Source organism: Panthera onca, chromosome B1 (assembly GCF_046562875.1).
Source record: "Panthera onca isolate mPanOnc1 chromosome B1, mPanOnc1 haplotype 2, whole genome shotgun sequence".
Classification (NCBI taxonomy): domain Eukaryota; kingdom Metazoa; phylum Chordata; class Mammalia; order Carnivora; family Felidae; genus Panthera; species Panthera onca.
Window position 1 is genome coordinate 19,348,881 of NC_138342.1, and position 18,875 is coordinate 19,367,755.

General features: G+C 43.0%; 1 protein-coding gene and 1 non-coding gene across 2 annotated transcripts in view; one reads left to right on the forward strand and one right to left on the reverse strand.

The window, feature by feature from the left end:
• Positions 1-18,875, reverse strand: part of PPARGC1A (PPARG coactivator 1 alpha) — a 647,562-nt gene that overhangs the window by 308,618 nt on the left and 320,069 nt on the right. The gene's annotated exons all lie outside the window — the stretch shown is intronic.
• TRNAR-UCG (transfer RNA arginine (anticodon UCG)) lies at positions 17,044-17,128 on the forward strand. Its single transcript has one exon. It is a non-coding gene; the product is annotated as a tRNA-Arg (tRNA).

Genomic DNA, 18,875 nt, shown 5'->3' on the forward strand with positions numbered 1-18,875 from the left:
AGTATGTTCATATACTGTTCCTGACTTTGTGGTACCCTGGACACAGAGACAGCACAGAGATACAGAGTATTGTCTCAGCAAATGTTAAACAAAGCAGAGATGAATTACGGAATATTTTCCTAAAGTTTACTTGAGAGACCATCTGAAGTCATAAGCCCTCAAATAGACTAATGAGTAGAGTGGAAAGGTAGATCTCATGAGTAAGATGAATGAGAAATAGGCTATCCGGAAGACTGGAAATGTCTTTCCCTCTTCTTTCTCTCCTCCCCGCTGCCCCCACCAAGAAAAGTCCTCCAGTAGTCCATCATGGAGCTGAAAATTCTATCAGTCATATCTTTGGTTTTAAAAACTTTCCTATCACTATGAAACTGCACATACTCCTAGGAGGGGTAGCCTAAAGCCTTATCTCCTAACACCTTGTCACAAGTTATTTTCCAGTTTGGCTTGAAGAGTAAGACTTTGCAACCAGGCAAGGAACGATGATAGGGATATTGAGAACTTCAGAAGAGGAGAAAGGCTTGGAGGAGAGAAGGTTAAGGATGGCCAAAGTCCCCGAGGCACAAATAAATTTCTGAAATAAGAATGTAAAGACTCATGAAAATTGACTTTATCAACCACCAAGTTCTTTTGGTTAAAGATTATTAAAAACAACCCACTTGCTTTACATACTTACACACATACTTAGGTTCTCATTGCTGTTATGAAACACAAGTTGACATGGGTGGAAGGGTGGGAGGGGGTGTTGGGCATTTCTTCCCTCTTCACTTACTCTTTCTTTTTTTATTTTTATTTATTTATTTTTGAAAGAGAGAGAATGCATGTGTCTGGGGCAGTGGCAGAGAAAGAAAGGGAGACAGAGAATCTCAAGTAGAGCCCAACTGAACCAGCCAGGTGCCCCTCCTCTTCATTTACTCTTAATAGTAGTATCTTAACACAAGGGGAAGCTCAGATACCATTTGCTTATTTTCAAAATAGGAGTGAATTAGGATGTGAATTTGGTTGCAAGGTAGGCTAAGGACTTGTCACTACAGACCAGCATCACCTAGGAGCTTGTTAGAAATGTCAAATCTCAGGCCCCACTCCACATCTACAGAAGTTCATTTGCATTTTAACAAGGCTAATTCATTAAGTGTAAGAAACAATTGGCTAGGGAGACTTTCCTTGAAGGCCTACTTGCATAGCAAGCTTATTATTATTATTATTATTATTATTATTAATTATTATTATGAGTATAGATTTAAAGCAGCTTAGAAACAGAATGACTGATAAATGTTATAGGGAAGAGATTAGTCCCCAGCCAAGAAACTGCTTGGTGCTCCCTCTGGAGAACCTTCTGAGTGATCTCACTTTCAAAATTACATAAGAATTTTTATAAGTACGATACAATTGGTGTGAAGGGCAGGACTCCCACCCTTCAATCACTCAACAATCTCAACATACATGACTATTCCTCTTAGTAGTTCCGAAAAACAGCTGATGACAAGTGAAAGACACCTCCTCTGGACATTTAGATGACTGATTTTGTATAAATCAATTTTGAGTGCCACAAAATGTCAGAAAATACCAAATGAGGAGAAAAGAATCAATAGATAACCCTGGAATTAAATGAGAGATGAATAATCTTTACCAACTAAAATAAATTAAGCCATGAAAACCAAGTCAAAGTAACATCAAGGATTTGACTAAAAACCACACGCGCGCGCACACACACACACACACACACACACACAAATAGTATATAGATCCTCCTTGACTTACGATGGGGTTACATCCTGATAAACCTATAGTAAGTTGAAAATATCATAAGTCAAAATTTCACTTAATAATACACCTTAATGTGTGCTCAGAACACTTACATTAGCCTACAGTTGGGCAAGATCAGAAAGCCTATTTTATAATATAGTGTTAGCTATCTCATGTAATTTATTGAAGACTGTACTCAAAGTGAAAAAAACCAGAATGGTTGTCTGGGTACAGAATGGTCATGTGTCAGTGGTTTACCCTCGTGATCACGTGGCTGAGTGAGAGCTCCGGCTCACTGCCACTGCCCAGCACCACGAGGGTATCCTATGCATATCACCAGCCCATGAAAAGATCCAAATCCCAAGTTCAAAACCCAAAATACAGGTTCTCCTGAATGTGTATCACTTTTGCCCCATCAGAAAGTCTAAAAATCCTAAAGCAAACCATCATAAATTGTGTCTACAATTTAGAGGTAAGGCCACTTGCTACAAACATGGCTGTTCATTCTTTTTCCAGAAAAGCATTATGACAGGAACTACAAAATGAGAGCTGAATTCATACTTTCTAGCTTCTGTCTGAACAGCCATAATTTTTAAAGGTTCTACAACAAAGAAACCAATTTGCAGATGCAGACCATGTATTAACCTAGCAACCAGGAAACTAAGCATACATTCGTTTAGCACTTTCAGCATTTAGAGAGTAGAGGTAGGGAGACAAACTCTACCACGTATTTAGTTCACTTTATTTTATATTTTAAATGTGCCTGTTAGAGGTATTAAATAAACCAGAAATTTATAGACAGACCAAATGTGGAAATTCAACTTCAATGTTTTTCTGAGTACTAAACTGGCATCAGAGATAAATCCAGTCCTGTAACAGAAACCAAGACAGGTGTCTTTCTTGATAAGTAAACAGAGGCAAAGTAGTGTCTTCATATCGTTTTGTTATACATGGATACTCAAAGCATGAATTAGACACCTACTGTGTGCTAAGAATGGTGCCGGTTACTGGTGATTAAGAGAAGGAGAGGATACGCACGTGTCTTCACCGTCCTCTGGGGAGAAAGCTAGGTAAGCAAATCATTTCAGCCACGAATAATATCTGAGCTATGGAGAGAGAAACGTGTTTGCACTAACTACCCCAGGGATCCACACTATCCCACCCCCCTACCCCAACATAGTTCGACTCTAGAAGTCCCATCCATATGACAGTGTCCTTTTTAAGAAGAGCGGCATGGAGACCCTGCCCCAACCCTTGATGTAAAATCTAGGTTTAAGGGTTTGGGAGGTAGTGTTTTTCAATAAGATAGTTTCTGAAATAGTTCCACAGCAATGTAAACCACAGCACCAGGACTCGACGGTACTCTGACCTGTGGATTATGTTTTCGTTTCAGATTCATTTCCAAAGCCAAATATCCGCGCGTGCCTGCAAGACACTGATGTCCACACAAATGAACTCTCCTCTGATAGATTCCAGTTAACGATTTGTAAAAACAGAGAAACCTGGGGACAAGGGTCCTTCTGACCTAACAGCCCATAGGCCCTGTTTCCTCAAAGGTCTCCTTCAGATGTAGACCAGCCCAAGATCAGCAGAGATGGTCTTTTGAATGGCATTTAACAAAGGCATGTTCCTTTGGAAAGCTGCCATCCTTAAAGACAGAGGGACAGCAGAGCACACAACAAAGAGATTCAACGGTGGAGCCTCTTTGAGAAGAATCAGTGAGTGGGTGGAGTCTTCGATCGGGCAGAAAGAGGGCTCTCTGGGACCTTTCTAATTCCACCTCCTTGGAAGAAACTGTGCGATGTTTCTAGCAGTTCCATCTCTCAGGAAGGGGTTGTGGGAACAGCAGAGGAAGCAGAGGCTGGGACACCTTTCCTCCAAAAGGCAGCCCACATAGGGCATAGGTCCAACACTTGTAGCTGCAACTTCGCATCTCAAGCGGAGTCTGCCGCCCTACCCAAAACAGCACCGGGCATCGAGACCGTGAACAAATTTGGAAACCAGATTAAGCCAAGACCATCCTGCAGATGGTGAAGACATAGTAAATATACCAAACCAGGGGCCTGGATCATGTCATTGCTCCAGAAGAATCCCTGGAATCACCCTTTGTTACGGTGGCAGACGTACAGGCTAAAGGCACGCCATGTGCTTCAGTCTTCGATACGGTTCTGTAAGGCATTATCGTTATCTCTTCTACAGAGATGAGGGGAAGGAAGCATGGAAAACAAAGTTCGAAAACTTTCCAAAGTTCTCATGGCCTTGAAGGGGTAGAACCTGGACTAAGTGGTGATCCCAGAGCCCATTCTGATAGCCATCCCCGTACCCACTGTTCCTTCCTGATCAGCCTTTACAACAACGAAAGGCTGTGATGGCACCAGCCATCAGACTAAAGCCTCACCGGGGGAGTTTTCCAAGCCATCTCCCAGATCCACCCACAACAAATGGAAACGACGGGTCCTGAAGCATGCGGGAAATGCAACGGCATGAAAGAATATACAAGACAGAGAGCAGAGCCCTCTAGCAGAGATCCTCGAGCTCACACAACTTCAAGAAGCCCTAGTCCCTCCTTCTGGTTCAATGGGTACTCACACAGTTGTTTGCTTTTAACGAGAGTTTAGTGCTTTCTTTAAAGGAGGAGGAGGGCAGGAGGAGGAGGGTAGGAGGAGGGAAGGAGGAGGAAGAAGAAGCCTCGTAAGTATATAATGAACCGGAATTATAGCTGCTGCTCTGATGCTGTGTGTTATTTTTGGCTGAGTGTCCTACTCTTCTGGAATCCGATGGTAGGGTGCTGAAGCTTGCTCCAGTAACACAGGCTGACTGCTGTCCCCAAAGGACCCTGAAGAAGACAAGAGGAACTATCTCATAGTCTTCAGCAGACAGGGGAGGTTTAACATAAAGAAACTCCCACTTAACATTTTCTTCAAAAAGAATCCATTCATTATCTTTATTTCCGACACAGTATTTATGAATTTTCTTTCAACAGGGCCCATCAGGGCAAACGTCACAACTCCGTGGTAAAATATCATGTGCGATTTCTTTTCCTCCTAGGAAGATTAAGGCCAATGAATAAAAGAAAGGGGGATGTGGCCCCTATATTTAGCTCTCCTTACAACATCCTGTCTCACGGGTATTAAAAATAGACCCAAATCACTTGAAGACATTCTGAAAAATCAAAGGCAGAATAGCTTTCCAAGAGAAAGTTTTAAATGTTTGCTTTCTTTCCAGTTGAGATTTTTCAGGAACGAAAGCAATTGAGTGGACTCCCCTTCTTAGGAAGCCGGGCCAGGTGGCTCCTGGGGTTTTAAAACATGCTCTGTCTCCTCTCATCATCACCTCAGCCTCCATTCTTTGTGGTCTGGATTTTAAGAGAAATCTGGGCTGGCCCTTGGCAAAAAGTGTGAGATAGTCTGTGGAGAGAAATTCTCCTCTGTTAACAACCTTTCCTTCACCCGGCATTCTGACACTCCCAAGGTCCCTGTCAGAGCGAAGTCAGCTTAGATTCAATTCACTGAACAAATACGTGTTATTTGTGATGTGCCAGGCACAGTGCCAGGCAGGGCAAAGGATGCAAAGGGGAGCAAAGGATGGAACGTCCTTGTTAGAGAAGGTGCCAGGTAATTCCACAATTAAGTAAAGCTTCCAGAGGACCACAGGCAGCACCGTTCAAAGAGAGAGGTGACATCTTGTTGGAAGGCATCAGAATGGACATCATGCTGGACGTGGCATTTGAAACAGACAATGAAGACAAGGATGGGGACGGAGAACTCAAAATACCCAAACCCAGGTGTGAAAGAAGGTCAGGAATCAGCTTAGTGTAATGCCTCTTCTCAAAAACGTATGGTTGGTAAACCCAGAGGAAAAAGCCTTTTAGAACCAAAGAAAGGGATTTCCAGTTGGAGAAATCACATAGATTTAAGAATGCAGCCTCTTTCAAATCTTGCAGTTCCCCAGCTGTAGAACTTAGGCAATTTCCTTCCCTTCCCTGAGCCTCACTTTCATCATCTGTAAAATGGGGGCCATGCTCCATACAGCTGATGTGCTGATTATATCATATCATGACTACGTATTTGGGTCAGTGCGTGGCATACAGTTCATGGAAAACACTCAGTGAATGGACATAACTCACTCAAATGGTAGCTACTTAATGAGATCATGTTTCTAATATCACTCCAATCACAAGCAGCCTCCACGCTGCTGGCAGAAAGTCTTGATTGACATTGGGGTACAGCAAGGGTAAAATGGTGTGGCCTTGGTTTTCGTAAATGTCTAATTTTCAGACTACTTTTTCGGCTGATGCCCCTCGACAAAGGAAGAAGGCCCCACAGCCACTTCCAGTTTCCAATTACCAAAGCAAATATAGAACCTTGAAAAATAATATCTCTTAACGGGACTTTATTTCAATCTATGCTAGTGTAGCTCATGACACTTTGGAGTCACTTATATAGAGGTTAATGAAAAGTTGACGAGCATTTTCTAATGTAAGGTAAGAGAAAAATGGGGCCTCAGAGGTTCACAGTGAGGGAACAGAAATAGCCAGGGTGAATATCAACGTTTGTGGAATAACGTGGTGTTTCTTAAACTTTTGTGAGCACACAAACCCACTGGGGATCTTATTCAAATGAAGGCTGACGGGTTGGTCTGGAGCGGGCCTGAAACTCATGAATTCCCAAGTGACATCTATGTCATTGGCCCATGGACCACACTCTGAATAGGAAGAGAACGGTATTTCGTTAGAGCTTAGGAAAGAGCTGAGTGGGGGAACCATGAGAGCCTCAGATGGAAGAAGGGCAACCCAAACAAGATGGCAAGGGTACTGGATGGTTTGAGGGGCAGCCAGGCCAGAGACATAAGTACAGATGCTCAGTGTCCAAGAGAAAGTTTTTTTTAATAAGAAGAAGCCCCAGATCACAAAGGTCCAGTGGGTTATTCACGTAGGCTGTGAGTCACTCACAGCCTTTTAGAATTGTCGATGGCATTCTGGAGAGTGCTGCGATCAGGAATGTGCTCACAGCCATTAACTATGAAGCACTAACTCATTTCAGCAGCCTGACACAAATTATGCTCCGCACTTGAAAAATAGCTATTGATCAGTCCCTTCTTTCTTATGCCTTCCAAAACTTCAGATCAGCACTTCCATTCACTTCCCCCCCACAGATGCCTTCACACACCTAGTTAGATCCTTTCCAAACCAAAAAAACATCCCCCAAGACTTCACTCTACTTTCTTTGAGATTTTGCCTTTCAAAAACAAGCCAAGAAAGAGGCTCTCTTTTCATTTGTCCACATATCTGCTTCCTACGAACTTCCCAATGTCTTTCATTTTCTCTAGTCATTATAGATACAAAGGCAACAAATCAACTGATCTATCATTTCCCGTGTTAGAAGATAAGAGACTAAGAGGGCATGGAAAGGACAGAATATAGAATTAGCCTTTAAAGAATTAAATCATCTTCAGGGGCAGATTGAATGGTAATACCCTGAGCACCTTCAAGTAGCAGCTTGAGTATCAATGAGGCAAAAGCAAGCTCCTGGTCTCTCAAGCTAGAGTAATGTGCATCTTCCCTGGTCCCTTTCTTACTATTAAAAACGACAACAACAACAAAAAACGATGGTGCATGTAGATCCTCTGTGGCAGACTGACTGAAAGCTGGATGTCCCAGTTCTCTGTTCCTCCCTGTACCCACACCCTGTGCCACCAGGTCACTCTGTAGCTCCCCCCACTGAGAAGAAGGTGGAATCTCTCTCTCCAGTCCATGATTCTTGGCTGCCTTGTGACACTTGAGCCAGTAGAATATGGTAGAAGTGGCTGTGTGTGTGTGTGTGTGCACGCACACGCGCGCACGAGCATTATGAGTCTACTGGCTTTGTACTCTCCTCCCCACTCTCTTGTTCCTCTGCCTTCACCAAGAGAACAAGCCTGGGCCCGCCTGAGACTACTTAGAGCAGAGCCAAGGTTATCCTCCAACCTGCCAGCCTCTCGCTGACCCACTAGCTGGCCCAGATACAAGAGTGAGCCCGGCTCAGATCATCCAAGCTTTGCTTATACCAGCACAATTACAGAGATGACCCTTAGATCCATGACAAATGAAAAACAGTGGTTACTTCAGGCTGCTAAGTTTTGGAATGCTTTGTGATGCAGCATTATTTGGCTAAATAAATAAATACATAAATAACTGATGCAGCTTCCTTTGGAGAAGCTGTGATAAAAAGTCCAGGTATACAAATAATTCCAACAGGACACCGGCTTTCCTCTGACAAAATTATTAATGAACGCAGATACACTGTAATGACATAATTGCATCATTTATAAAACAAAAAACACATTAGGGAATTAGATAATAAAAACACATTTCTATATTAGTTTGCATTTTTCAAAGGGTTTAATCTATTCGGTAATTGACTATATTAACTTGAGCAAATTGTTTAAGTTTGCTAGACTTCAAATTCTGTTAGTCATTCCTTCTTTTGAGCATTCATTTATTGAGGATTATGATGAACAGAGTTGTGAGCTGGATATGGTGGGGGCTTCAAATATGAATAACACAATGGTCCCTGATCTCAAATAACTTCCATCTCCTAGAGTTGACAAGGGCACATACTCACTTTTCATGCATGGCAGAGAACATGTCATGCCCTTACTACTGTCTCTACCATTTTAAGTCTTACTCGGCTTACCAGACCCAGATGAAGGGACCTTTATTTTATATCTTCCCTAATCTCACCCTTATTTTTCTTGCCGAAACATAAGTAAACTTCGTCAACTTTAAAAACACCGTATGGGAGGTCTAGAGCAGGCTGAGGCAATAATCCAGGAAGGTCATAAAATTCAAGGCTAAAAAAAGAAGCTTTAGATCAGATGGATCATGAAAGGTCTTGAATATTGATTGCTGAGTGTGTACTTGATTCCACAGAAAACAGAGAGCCACGGAAGGCTTCTGAGAAAGGGAGTGACCTAATCAAAGCTGTCATTATTGAGAGGTCTCAGGCCCTTACGGCACGACTGTGGAAGCCCCAGGGTGATGGAGTTTCAGAAATGATGAGATGGTCAATTGCATATGCTACATAGAGGTAAAACAGGATGAAAAATTGAGTTTGCCAACTAGGTAGCCTCTGGTGACCTTGTAAAGGAAAAGTTCAATGGACTACGAAGGAGAAAGAAATGGAGGAGGTAGGTGAGAAACCCAAACTACCAGTTCCCGCCCCAAGTTTTTCTAGGGAGGAGGTAAGGTTGACTATTGGTCATAAAGAGAATTTAAGGATGCAGATCATTTGAGGGAAGATTCGAGTCAGCCTCCCTCTGATAAATTGCTTTCATTGGCCTAAAAGACCCAGGAAACCCTGGTGTTTCTCAGAAATGTCTTACAGGCTGTTATTGGGAAAGAAGAGAACATTGAGTTCTCAAGGGGCACAGGCTGAGTGGGCAAGGTTCAGACTTCCTGTTTTCATTTCAACACGCTTAATCCCATTTTTCTTCCTTATATACCAAGCGTCCATGCTAGATTTTATTTGGAAAATATAGCGTTCCTTGTATTGATTTAAAAAAAAATAATAACAATTTGAAAACTATTAAGCCGGACGATTGCCATGATAAAATACTAGACTAATTATCTTCCAAAACTTCTAATGAGAAAAAAATCAGGAGGTGCTCACCTCCTGAGCATGTTATAGGTTGGGCAATGTGCTATACACTTTCTTTAGGGTCTCTCATTTAATTCGCACCACAGCTCTCTGAAGGAGGAATTATCTTCATTCTGCAGGTGAGGGAACAGAGGCCCAGAGAGATCAAATACCTTGCCCAAGACCTCAGTGTTGATCCCAGAGCCTGGGTTCTTGACCACCATGGCACAGCGGTACACTCAGTCTTGCCCACCCAGTGGAGCCTGTGGTTCCTCCATGAGTCTCGAGGTCTCTAAGTTTGAATTTGCATTTCTAGGAACACATTCAGATATGCTTTTGGCTAGAAGATGCCACTAAACTTAGGGAACAGAAGAAATATGTTGAGAGAAAGACATAGCAAGAGAAAGACTGAAAGAACTAGAAAGAATCTGTAAAAAGGATTTGTAAATTAGTGGAGCCTGGAAGAATTGGTGAAAACAGAAACCCCGACTCTGGAGCTATAAAAAATCACACACACACACACACACACACACACACGCACACACACACACGCACACACAATCATAAATGCCATGTCTAGAAAGGATGTCTATGTAACATAAAAGGCATTTTTTATGCTATGTTGGAATAGATTTTAATTTTGAAAATCTAAACTCCTTTGGAAGAATTAATTATTAAAATATAATAGCTAGCCCACCCCCTTTAAAATTGCACCTCTCCGCATGTCTTTATCCCCTCTTGGCTTTGTTTCTCCATTGCATTTAACACCATTTTCTAAAACTAGAGATCGTGTTTATTCCCTTGCTTACTGCCTCTCTCCCTCCATCAGGACGTGCGTTCCTTGGGCGGGGGTGGAGAGTAGGTTTCTTGCTGTTTCTGTGGTTGCTTGCTCTGTAGCTCTAGCACCTACCATAATGTCTGGCTCCTAGGAGCCACTCAGGCACTCAACAAATATCTGTTGAACCAATGAATGTGTTACTGTGTCATGCTATTTATGGAATGAGCCTGTATATCTATCCATTCCCATCGCACCTTATGGTATCTGAAATATAAGTGTGCCCATCAATTACAAGTCTATTTAGCATTTACATGGCACCGCATATCTAAAACACACTGTTCAATTATTCCCCCCACAATCAACCTTGCAAATAGATGCTGAAAAGTGGGGTAGCCCACATCTCTTTTCCGTCCTAGACTTCCACAACAGATGTAGCCATGGGGTGGGTGGGAGAAGAGGGGAGGGATGGGGAGGTGAGGCACAGAGAGCCCCTGTTGTTGGAACTCCATTCCCTGGCCTACTCTTACCTCCTTAGAAGTGGGGCACTGAGCCAGAGATCCTCCCCTCCAGCTGCTGCAGATGAGCTCAGCATACCCACGGAGAAGGAGGAGAAGGAAGAAGCCCCAGGAGCCTAGAGAGGAGGTGAGGCGTGAGAGGAGGAGGGACTCCCAGCAATCATCTCCCAGCAGCAGTCTCCAATTTGCCCTCTGAGCTCTCCACCCTTTTTACAGGTGGCAACCAGACTGCATTCCCTTTCCCACCACTTTGCCGCTGGCCTGACGATCTGCAGCCTGCCACCGCAAGCCTGAGCCACCAGGCCTGAATGCCAGTGCCCTCGGCTCACCATCTTATCTGCCCTACCCCTCTGGACCACAGGACTTAGCCTCACGTGGGAAGGCCAATGGGCCACATTGCGTATGGGCCAAGAGTGGTAAAAACAAAAATGAAGACAAACCCCGATTTTAACCTGAGAGCTGGTATGTCCTACTTCACTTACAAATACCTCAACCCTGTGCCTTTTAGGAAGAGGCTGCCTGAGCGTGAAATCAAGTGGACACAGTTACATTGCCTAAACCACACATACTAAACAAACACCTGTCTAAACACCTACTTTAGCGCTATGAGACTTAAAGTCTCAGCTCCAAACCTACCACCTCCTTCCCCAGCTCAGCAGCAGGAATGACCAAATCATCACGAAAATAAGCAGGGAAGAAGGTCCGGGTGTTGGTAGCCAGATAGGCATTCTCGGACAAGGCAAGAAACGCAGGTAGGAACAAGAAAATCATCTTCATCAACTCGGTACAATAATATTGGCCGTTTTCGGAACATTCCTAACACTCAAGGTGCAAAAGAGCTTTTCTTCACGTAACGGTAAAGGGGAACTAAGACTTGAGAAGCACATTGAGCATCTCCAATGTGCCCCGCACTATGCGAGCTCTATATAGGAATCATGTGACTTAAACTTCTCAATTACCCTATGAGATATATGTAATATCCATCTTCATTAAAAGGGGAAACTGAAAAAGGCTCCTAAATGTCTAATAACTTGCTTAAGGTCCCACAGTTAAAAAGTGGAAGAATCAGGTCTAAAAAGTAGGTCTCCTAACTTCTCAGCCCATCAGTCTGTCTGGTCATCACATACAAAAAATTTACATGTTTTCTTTTTCTTTTTTTTTTTTTATTTCCCACCGAATATTCGATCTCTTCTTGTTTTAGGGGCTTAAGGGAGAAAGCATTTAAGGTCTTTAATCTTCCTTCAGTGTTACTCTTGACATCACACGTCTTGCATGGCCCCAGGGAGATTATTGCAAACATTATTTATTACAACACTACTTGATCTCTGGGTATTCATTGAACACTTATTGATTGTTAATAGGGATCCCTAGCTGACAGAAGGAGTAGAAAGGCCAACTTTGTTCTTGCATTGTTTTGTGCATCGACTTCATTATTTGAGGCGTCCATCTTATCCTTATGGACATTCTCCGGACATGTGATTCGAAGACATGTTCACTCCACCGGCATTTCTAATCTTCAGTAGGTCAGACATTATGTATGCATCATCTAGTCAATACACTCAAAAAGATATGGTTGACACACATAAATTCACACCACATGACGCCTCGTGCGAGAAACTTCCAGGCAGCTAACTTGCTATCAGACCATTAATAAAAATGTTGTGGAAACCGCTTCTAAAGGATGGCAATTAGCTACGATGATTAGACAAAACATGGTTTCACATTAAATTAAATTGATATTTAAATGTAATTGTTTTCAGCTCTGCGGTGTCAAGGTACTACATAAATCCATTATTACTACTATTTAAAGCAATAGTAACAACCACAATAACTCAGCCAAATTTTCCAAGATTGTAATTTGCTGTGCCCCAATGAAGTTAATTGCATACTTGGGAGGTGGGTTAACTCTTTCAAGCCGCTTGGGATCGCTGAATGACAGTTTTTTGAAAGAGTTAATTGCCTTCCAAAATGTCTCCCAGTGGAAAGAGTTCATATACATATACAGTATAGCTCTAAAGAAACATATTAATTTACACTTAGCTAGATTAACTCTGCCCAAATAGTTTTACTCCATTTAAAACTAACTGAAATGTCAACACATTATAAAGAGGGCTATTAGCAATTCAAATATGACGTTATTCATGACTTTAGACAAACCAAACAAAACAATAAAACCTTTAGAAGAGAGTGGTAAGCTTTCTCCTAGGACTTTGAAAAATGAGAAAAGTAGAATGATTTCTAAGTCGGTAGAGTATATCTGTGCTGTGTTGCGTAAATCTGAACTAAAACCTCTAAGTCAGGGATGCCAAATCCCAAAGTTTCCAGTCTCCACCAGGGAAAACAAATGATTCAGTAGATCCCATGTGAGGCAACAGGGAATGGTAGGTATTGCGGCAAACTGAAGAGGCCACACCCTGTTCAAAGCAGTTGAAGCTTCCAAGTTCTGAGCAAGTGTTGCTGTATGGGACATGGCCCCAGGATATCTGCATTTTTCCATTTTTTTATAGATTTGGATGCATCTGAGAGTTTGCCTTTTTTTAATTTATTTGCTTGGAGAGAGAGAGAGAGAGAGAGAGAGAAAGAGGTAGCAAGAGAGGGAGAGAGAATCCCAAGCAGCCTCCACACTCAGCACAAAGCCTGACGTGGGGCTCAGTCCCATGACTGTGATATCATGACCTGAGCTGAAATCAAGAGTCAGACGCTTAACCTACTCAACCATCCAGTCACCCTGACATCTTTCCATTTTCAAAAAATTTTTGATGTTTATTTATTTTTGAGAGTGGGGGGCGGAAACAGGGAAGGAGCAGAGAGAGAGAAAGACAGAATCCAAAGCAGGCTCCAGGCTCTGAGCTGTCAGCACAGAGTCTGACGCGGGGCTCGAACCCATGAACCGCAAGATCACGACCAGAGCTAAAGTTGGACGCTTAACTGACTGAGTCACCCAGGCACTCCTACATCTTCCCATTTTTTAAAGACAGGCTCCAAATCTGAATTTTTATTTTTTAAAGTTTCATGATTCTAAAACACCCCAGGTACACCCAACAAAATACGGCTGCAGGCTGTATTTGACCTACAAGCTTCAAGTTTGCCCGTCTGCCCTAAATGGTTTCTGACTTCAAGTCTAAGATGAAAAGAAGGCCGTTTGTAGATGTACACCTAGGAGCTATTTATGTCATTATGTCTTGGAAATGTAGCCAGGTATAGGGCTGTCTGCTTCCAAAAGGAAAAAAAAAAGAGAGAGAGAGAGAGAGAGACCACATCAATGCCATGATCATTCATCACTGTTAATGCGGCTGATGATTTCTATTTCTTCTCCTGGTTTTTGCTGTAGTGATCTTGCCCTCGATGCATTACTTGGAGTCATTGGTGACATAATTCCAATAGCAATCTCATCAAAACCAGCCACCCAATTCACCCACAAATTCAAATGCACTCATTATCAAGTGAGGCAAAAGGACATCAAGACCCATCTCTGGCCCTATCAACCCTCCCTTCCTAACCAGAGACCGCTCCATCCCGACATGTGTCACTGGCAGCCACAGGAAGCTGGGGCAAGAGAAACTGTCAAAAATAACTCCTGAGAGGATCATGGAAATGCTTTCCAATGACAAAGCTGCAGAAAGGGCTATTGTGTTTAATAAGGGCTATTACGTACAAACTGTTCACATTTCATCTTATTCCAGAAAGATTCTGTGGTTCTCCCATCTGTGAACTCCCAGTTCAACTCAGACTTTCTAGCATGAACCACAATTACTTGGGCATGTAATTTCCAAAATGCATCTAATTTCCAAAATATATCAAGGTTGCTTTCAGAGCAGAATCTCCGTCTGGTTTATCTCTGTATCCCACAAAGCAATTAATATGTCCCTAGTAAATGGCAACTTTTCCTCAAGTATTTGGTAGGTGGGTAGTAGGCAGGTGGCTGGATGAGTGTCGGGTGGATGGATGGATGGATGGGTGGATGAGTGGAAGGAAAGAGAAAGGATAGATGAGAAAACTCTTCTCTGGCTAGGCCCAGGAAGCATGATCACAAGTATGGACTAGAAGAAACATCGGCTGTGCAAAAGACTGGTGCTTGTTTTGTGGCAGGCAACAAATATTGGCTATTCATTACCCAACAGCCATAACCCCACCTTCTCCTTGCAGCGAAAACCCTTGATCTTAGAGAACAGGGATCCCCCCTCCATGCCCTAGTGCAATTCTAATGATCTTACTTTTCTTTAGTAATTTGTTGGGGGAAGAGTGGATCAAATGGACTAGCCCTGGCCAATGAAACTTAAGGAGAAGCCTGCAGAGTTTCAGGGAGGAGCTTCTTTTCTATAGAAAACAAACATACAAGAGTACAAGACTTTCCCCCTGTCCTTCCCTTTCGGCTTGCAACACTTAGTGGAAAGATGCGATACTTGGAGCTGCGGCAGCTATCTTGAACCATGTGGCGATAAGCATGAAGAGAAAAGGCTGAGAGTGATAGAGAAGAGGATGGAAAGAACCTGGATTCTTAATGAGAGAGCTGAGCGAACAAATAAACCCTGGGATCACCTATCTGTCCCGCTAGGTAAATAATTAATGTACTTATATCGTAAACAACGGTTAGTTTCTTGAATCTTTCAGCAGAAATCGTTCCTTACTGATATGGCCTTCCACCCAAGGACAGATGTCAATAACCACCCACAGGCAGGATGATGCCGGAGCCTGGAAATTAGTGGCCAGGTCTGAACGATTGCCACTACCCAACCCCAGAGCAAAGCGAAGTCCTGGGGGAAAAAGCAGAAATTTAACTGTAATACACCAGCATCTCTTTGCCCCGTCTCATCAGGCAACCACACACTCCAAATGAGTGCCATTGCTAAGACTGACAATTAAGAAACTCGTTCCTTTGTCCCCATTTGCCTCAAATCACAGGCCTCCGTCAGGCCTCCCGGACGGGATTTGTGCAGGGTTGAATACGTGGCTCACATTAGAACAAATAGAACTTCGTAAATTGGGCAATTTGTGACTCTGCACCTCAGGTTTCACTCATCCCTGATTTGAAGTGCACTAAAAGCACATTATTACTGTTTAAGATGCAAACTACTGCCCTGAAAAATAGTGCTTTTTGCCTGAGGTGAAACAAGTTATAAATTAATGATTGGTCGAGGGTAAGGTGTGTGGGTAAACAGAAATCCCTGAGAACCATGTGGAAGCCATTCTGCTAATATGATGAGGCTATACTTGCACGTGGATTAATTACTCTTTTCTTCTAACTTAATTTATTTCAGACTTTAAGAAACCAAAAATGTCCAGTAGCCACCATGCTTGTGACAAAGAAACACAATAAAAGCAATTTCTCCAGTACAAAAAATAAAGCGTTCCCGGTAATGCATTTTTGAATCCAGCATACCTTCCCCTAATGAGGTTTCAGCATGCTATAAATAACACTAATGAGACTTTGTCTTGCCCATGTAATATATTTCCTTGATATAGCCTTAGATTCTCCGCGTTGCATGGAAAACTAACAGCCTCAGAAAGAAATGTCGTCCAATAGCACATTAAACCAAAAGCACAATTAAATATAAATGAATTCAGTAATTTAATTGCACAATTGTCGCTGTAAAAAATTCAGAAGAAAAGTAATGATGTCATTTTTTTAAATCGGTAAATAATAAAAGTGCTTGTGTGGATGGTGCAATATTTAAATAAACATTTTTCCGGTAAGGGTAGGTAGCAAAAGCAGTCATACATGCTTAGGAAAATCCTGTGGCTTGCAAAAAAATTGAGTGTTTTGGCATACATCATTCTGCACACGTGATATGTAGAGACAAACACCTCGGTTTCAATCTTCATTGAAAGTGTTTTCCACAGGTGGAGGGTTTTCTGATTCTGAACATTGCCGACCAGGATTCACATGATTCCAATTAAAATGGGATGCAAAATGGCAGTGGGCGTAAGAGATTCTCTAACCAGCTCCCGGTGAGATGAGAACCCTGGGTGCCTACCAGAAACGCGATCGTTTTCATACACCAAGGAGGTGGCGTTTTAATGCTGACCAAGCGTTAGAAAATCATTAATGGCTATTCTTGAGTTCCCTTTCATCCAAACACTGACCCAACACATCCTCCCTTTGATTGTCCTCCCTGATAAGATCAGAGACCTGAAACTTTGTCTGAAGGAAGATCTGAAGAAAGGATTTGGGTTTCACTTTACATTGATTTGTATTCAATTCTAATCAAGAACACATCCAAGAAATTTACTTACTCGGTTCCAACGTTATGATAAGGAGAACGGGGGAAAGAGGCTTTTTAATTTTAAATTAGCTATTACCTTGCATCCCAGTTTTTGGAACAGGCACAAGCAGATGAGAGAAAAGTCCTTATGCGGCCACCTAATCAGTCTAAATATCCTGAGCCGGGGTGCCTGGGTGGCTCAGTCGGTTGGGTGTCTGACTTCGGCTCAGGTCATGATCTCATGGCTCGTGGGTTCGAGCCCCACGTCGGGCACTGTGCTGACAGCTCAGAGCCCGGAGCCTGCTTCAGATTCTGTGTCTCCCTCTCTCTCTGCCCCTCCCCCACTCACGCTCTGTGTCTCTCAAAAGTAAATAAACATTTAAAAAATTTGTTTAAGAAAAATAAATATCCTGAGCAGATCTGCCCCCTTGTTTTCATTGTATTTTTGCTTGATATTTACAGTAACGTGTATATATGATTTTCATGTACTTTATCTTGAATAACGCTCCAACTAGACCACTCAGTCATTTTCTCATTCATTCTTTCAACAAAATTTATCGAGCACCCTCTCTGCCCCGGGCATGACCCCAGGCACCAGACTTACGTACTTAACAAGACCATCCCTGCTTTCAGGAGCCGACACTCTAGTGCATTTGGGGTCACAGGTGATCAAACAAGAAAATTAAAAGATCATTTCTCAAAGAAATAAGCATACTAAAAATGTAACAAGCATAATCAAAATATGACATAAAACAATGCAATAGAAGCTCGAGCGTAGAGGGCCGATACTTCAGTAACGTGGTCGAGAAAGACTTTTCTGGAAGCTGGTTTGTGAACACGATGGGAGATAAGCAGCCAACGCACACATCTGGGAAGGGCACTCCTGGTGGAAGGAGCAGCACGTGCAAAGGGCAGGAGGGGAGAACAAGCTTAGCCGATCCAAAGAACAATGAGGGAACAAGCAAGGCTCATAGAAAGGTCCTGATTTTACAGTGATGAAACTGAAGCCCAGGCAAGACTGTGTGAAAATTCACTGGAGTCTCAAACTCAGACCTGCAGGCTCCTAAGCCCGCTTCTCCCCCGCACCACAGCCCTGCTCTACTTAGGATAAAAGACTCTGTCTCATCCTTTGTACAGAGTTCTGAGCGGCCCTCGAGGAGCTCGCCCTCAGGACTATGCGGCCTTCCCCACGGGGTTCTCTTCTGGGCCTCACGAAGTTCAGCAAACCAAGTTGAGGCCAATGCAGTGAAGTTGGTAAAGGATCCTTGGGAAGAATGTTTTAGATTCACCTGAAAGGGTTACATCTGTCTTGAGCAGGGGGGATTTTCCCAGAAGGCTTTCAGAACCATCAAGTCATAATATCCCCATCAACAGAGCGCTTCGTACTTTTCCAAGAAGACCACATGGTCCGAATTCAAGTTCAGCTGGTGCCTTTAGCAGCTGCGTGGCCTTGGGTTCATTCTGTGCTGCGGTTTCCTCTTTGGTAAAACAGAACTAATAGACCAACGCTGTCCGGTGGCTGAGGGCATTGAACGAGGGAATCCACACGAGGTGCCAGCTAGGACAGGGCCAAGTGCATACTCACGTCCTTGGAAGGTGTTGTTTATCGACGTTATTTCTCCAGCAGCAGGTCCCCCAAAACAAAAAAATCAGACCAAAGCACGCGTGCGCACACACACACACACACACACACACCCTTTTGGAGGACAGCTAGTGCATGTCTAACATTTGCTGCCTTCTCATCTCTCTTGCTTATAAGTGCCTAGTGGGCAGAGAATGTGTCTTTTTAATTAACTTTCAACAGCGCCTGGCACACTTCAAAAGGAGTCCAGTGGCTCCCCGGGAAAGAACGCCGCCCCCTCTATAAATAACTGCCACTTGGTATGAGGATAAAATGAGATGACAGATACGAGGGCACCGTGGCACTGAAGTCCTTTGCAGGAACGAGACACAATTGCTATTAATAATAAATAGCAATAATCAGGAAGATCAATACGCGTCACGTGAACTATCCTCACAT